The 5,135-nt window shown below is 47.7% G+C and overlaps 1 non-coding gene across 1 annotated transcript; it reads right to left on the bottom strand.

Annotated features, from left to right (window-relative positions):
- Positions 1 to 3,260: 3,260 nt before the first annotated feature.
- TRNAP-CGG (transfer RNA proline (anticodon CGG)) lies at positions 3,261 to 3,335 on the bottom strand. Its single transcript has one exon. It is a non-coding gene; the product is annotated as a tRNA-Pro (tRNA).
- Positions 3,336 to 5,135: the final 1,800 nt, after the last annotated feature.

Raw genomic sequence — 5,135 nt, 5'->3', positions numbered from 1 at the left:
ACCGAGGCCTTCGCTAAGCAAATAAGCAAATAGAAGAAGGGGAGAGGGGGGCTCGTTATAAATCTGAGAGAAGCCAACAGCCACAGAAACCAAGGAGCAGACGGGATTTTTAATTAGTTTATTTGTTTTGTGTTGTTGTTCGTTTTAGATTATTACTGAATTTGTTATCGCTTAAAGCTAATTGATAAGAAAATCAGAAGAAAAAGCAACCACATGCCGCCGGTGGGTTCCGTACCCGCGACCACCGAATTACGCGTCCGTTGCTCTAGCGCTGAGCTACGGCGACGGCTGTCGAATGTCCTGCTTTCGGGGGTATTTATGTTTACAAATACCCTAAATTGAGAGTGTTCATCGGCGCCATCCACGTTCTTAAGCGGCCGACGTAGGAGGTCCTGAGTGACCGCTGATATGACGTAGAACGTCGTCGAACGGCGAGGGTGGAAGCTGTGTGAGAACCCTCTTATGCTTCCTATGGCGTCAAGGCTGCCAGAACCGAGGCCCTCGCCAAGCAATTAAGCAAAGAAGGGAAGAGGAATGAGGGGCTCGTTATAAATCTGAGAGAAGCCAACAACCACGGTAACCAAGGGACAAAGGAGATTTTTAATTATTTTTCATTTTGTGCTCTTCGATTTATAATTCTGTAACGTGACGGCCAGCCAAGAATGAGACGTGGTGAACCATGAGAGAGAGATGATTTTGATGGCCGCTGGCCTACCGCGAGCGCTCCGTCCCGTGCCACTGCCAGCTTCGTCTTCGTCACAATATTACTGAATATGTTATCGCTTAAAGCTAATTGATTAGAAAAGCAGAAGAGAAAACAACCACATGCCGCCGGTGGGATCCGAATTCACGACCTCCGACTTACGCGCCCGGTTCTCTACCGTTGAGCTACGGCGACGGCTGTCAAATCTTCTCCATTCGGGGGTATTTATATTTACAAATACCTTAACCTTGAGAGTGTTCATCAGCGCCACGCACGTTCTTAAGCGACAGACGTAGCACGTCCTGAGTTACCGCTCATATGACGTAGCACGTCCTCGAACGGCGAGGGTGGAAGCTGTGTTAGGAGCCTCTTATGCTTCATATGGCGACACGGCTGCCAGAACCCAGGCCCTCACTAAGCAATTAAGAAAAGAAGGGAAGAGGAATGAGAGGCTCGTTATAAATCTGAGATAAGCCAAGAGCCAGGGAAACCAAGAGACACAGGGGATTTTTAATTATTTTTATTTTCTGCTCTTTGATTTACAATATTACTGTACATGTCATCGATTAAAGCTAATTGATAAGAAAAGCAGAAGAAAAAACAACCACATGCGTCTGGTGGGATCCGAACCCACGACCTCCGAATTACGCGTCCGGTTCTCTACCGCTGGGCTACTCCGACGGCTGTCAAATCTTCTGCTTTCGAGGGTATTTATATTTACAAATTCCTTCAGCTTGAGAGTGTTCATCACCGCCACGCACGTTCCTAAGCGACAGACGTAGCACGTCCTGAGTTACCGCTGATGTGACGTAGAACTTTCTCGAACGGCGAGGGTGGAAGCTGTGTTCGGAGCCTCTTATGCTTCCTATGGCGTCACGGCTGTCAGAACCGAGGCCCTCGCTAAGCATTTAAGCAAACACTGGAAGGGGCATGAGGGGCTCGTTATAAATATGAGAAGCCAACAGCCACGGAAACCAAAGGACAAAGGAGATTTTTAATTAGTTTTTATTTTGTGCTGTTTGATTTATGATATTACTGAATATGTTATCGCTGAAAGCTAATCGATTAGAAAAGCAGAAGAAACAACGACATTCCGCAGGCTGGATCCGAGCCCACGACCTCCGAATTACGCGTCTGGTGCTCTACCGTGGAGCTACGGCGATGGCTGTGAGATCTTCTGCTTTCGGGGGTGTTTATATTTACTAATAACCTAACCTTGAGAGTGTTCATCAGCGCAACGCACGTTCTTAAGCGGCGAACGTAGCAGGTCCTGAGTTACCGCTGATATGATGTAGAACGCCGTCGAACGCTGAGGGTGGAAACTTTGTGAGAACCCTCTTATGCTTCCTATAGTGTCAAGGCTGCCAGAACCGAGGTCCTCGCTAAGCAATTAAGCAAATAAGAGAAGGGGAATGAGGGACTCGTTATAAATCTGAAAGAAGCCAACAGCCACGGAAACCAAAGGACACAGGGGATTTTTATTATTTTTTATTTTGTGCTGTTGTTCGATTTATAATATTACTGAATATGTTATCGCTTAAAGCTAATTGATTAGAAAAGCAGAAGAAAAAACAACCACATGCCGCCGGTAGGTTCCGTACCCGCGACCACCGAATTACGCGTCCGGTGCTCTAGCGCTGAGCTACGGCGACGGCTGTCGAATCTCCTGCTTTCGGGGGTATTTATGTTTACAAATACCCTAAATTGAGAGTGTTCATCGGCGCTATCCACGTTCTTAAGCGGCCGACGTAGAAGGTCCTGAGTGACCGCTGATATGACGTAGAACGTCGTCGAACGGCGAGGGTGGAAGCTGTGTGAGAACCCTCTTATGCTTCCTATGGCGTCAAGGCTGCCAGAACCGAGGCCCTCGCCAAGCAATTAAGCAAAGAAGGGAAGCGGAATGAGGGGCTCGTTATAAATCTGAGAGAAGCCAAGAGCCACGGAAACCAGGGGACAAAGTGGATTTTTAATTATTTATTTATTTTGTGCTCTTCTTCGATTTAGAATATTACTGAATATGTTATCCCTTGAAGCTAATTGATTAGAAAACGAGAAGAAGAAACAACGACATGCCGCCGGAGGGATCCGAGCGCACGACTCCCGAATTACGCGTCCGGTGCCCTACCACTGGGCTACTGCGACGGCTGTCAAATCTTCTGCATACGGGGGTATTTATATTTACAAATACCTTAGCCTTTAGAGTGTTCATCAGCGCCACGCACGTTCTTAAGCGACGGACGTAGCACGCCCTGAGTTACCGCTGATATGACGTAGAACGTCGTCGAACGGCGAGGGTGGAAGCTGTGTTAGGAGCCTCTTATGCTTTTTATGGCATCACGGCTGCCAGAACCGAGGCCCTCGCTAACCAATTAAGCGAACATTGCAAGGGGAATCAGTTGCTCGTTATAAATCTGAGAGAAGCCAACCGACACGGAAACCAAAGGAGAAAGGGGATTTTTATTTTTTTATTTTGTGCTGTTGTTCGATTTAGAATATTACTGTATATGTTATCGCTTAAAGCTAATTGATTGCAAAAGCAGAAGAAAAAACAACCACATGCCGCCGGTGGCATCCGAACCCACGACCTCCGAATTCCGCATCCGGTGCTCTACCACTGAGCTACGGGGACGGCTGTAAAATCTTCTGCTTGGGGGGGGGGGGTATTTATGTTTACAAATACCCTAACCTGGAGAGTGTTCATCGGCGCCACCCACGTTCTTAAGCGGCGGACGTAGCACGTCCTGAGTTATCGCTGATATGACTTAGAACGTTGTCGAACGGCGAGGGTGGAAGCTGCGTGAGAACCCTCTTACGCTTCCTATGGCGTCAAGGCTGCCAGAACCGATGCCCTCGCTAAGCAATTAGGCAAACAAGGAAAGGCGAATGAGGGGCTGGTTATAAATATGAGAGAAGCCAACAGCCACGGAAACCAAGGGACAGAGGGGATTTTTAATTATTTTTGAATTTGTGCTGTTGTTCGATTTAGAATATTACTGAATATGTTATCGCTTAAAGCTAATTGATTAGAAAAGCAGAAGAAAAAATAACCGCATGCCGCCGGTGGGATCCGAACCCACGACCTCGGAATTACGCATCCGCTGCTCTACCGCTGAGCTACGGGGAGGGCTGTCAAATGGCCTGCTTGGGGGGGAGGGCATTTATGTTTACAAATGCTCTAACCTTGAGAGTGTTCATCGGCGCCACCCACGTTCTTAAGCGGCGGACGTAGCAAGTCCTGAGTTACCGCTGATATGACGTAGAACGTCGTCGAACGGTGAGGGTGGAAGCTGTGTGAGAGAACCCTGTTATGCTTCCTATGGCGTCAAGGCTGCCAGAACCGATGCCCTCGCTAAACAAATAGGCAAACAAGGAAAGGTGAATGAGGGGCTGGCTATAAATATGAGACAAGCCAACAGCCACGGAAACCAAGGGACAGAGGGGATTTTTAATTATTTTTTATTTTGTGCTGTTGTTCGATTTATAATATTACTGAATATGTTATAGCTTAAAGCTAATTGATTAGAAAAGCAGAAGAAAAAAACAACCACATGCCGCCGGTGGAATCCAAACCCACGACCTCGGAATTACGCATCCGGTGCTCTACCGCTGAGCTACGGGGAGGGCTGTCAAATCTCCTGCTTGTGGGCGGGGGGTATTTATGTTTACAAATACTCTAACCTTGAGAGTGTTCATCGGCGCCACCCACGTTCTTAAGCGGCGGACGTAGCAAGTCCTGAGTTACCGCTGATATGACGTAGAACGTCGTCGAACGGTGAGGGTGGAAGCTGTGTGAGAGAACCCTGTTATGCTTCCTATGGCGTCAAGGCTGCCAGAACCGATGCCCTCGCTAAACAAATAGGCAAACAAGGAAAGGCGAATGAGGGGCTGGCTATAAATATGAGACAAGCCAACAGCCACGGAAACCAAGGGACAGAGGGGCTTTTTAATTATTTTTATTTTGTGCTGTTGTTCGATTTAGATTATTACTGAATTTGTTATCGCTTAAAGCTAATTGATTAGAAAAGCAGAAGAGAAAACAACCACATGCCGCCGGTGGGATCCGAATTCACGACCTCCGAATTACGCGCCCGGTTCTCTACCGTTGAGCTACTGCGACGGCTGTCAAACCTTCTGCTTTCAGGGGTATTTATGTTTACAAATAACCTAACCTTGGGAGTGTTCATCAGCGTCACCCACGTTCTTATGCGGCGGACGTAGCAGGTGCTGAGTTACCACTGATATGACGTAGAACGTCGTCGAACGGCGAGGGTGGAAGCTGTGTGAGAACCCCCTTATACTTCCTATTGCGTCAAGGATGGCAGAACCGAGGCCCTCGCCAAGCAATTAAGCAAACAAGGGAAGAGGAAGGAGGGGCTCGTTATAAATATGAGAGAAGCCAACAACCACGGAAACCAATTGACAAACGGGATTT

This window comes from Amblyomma mixtum, chromosome 2 (genome assembly GCF_055824585.1).
Source record: "Amblyomma mixtum isolate Tamu chromosome 2, ASM5582458v1, whole genome shotgun sequence".
Classification (NCBI taxonomy): Eukaryota; Metazoa; Arthropoda; class Arachnida; order Ixodida; family Ixodidae; genus Amblyomma; species Amblyomma mixtum.
This window is presented reverse-complemented; position numbering and strand designations above follow the sequence as displayed.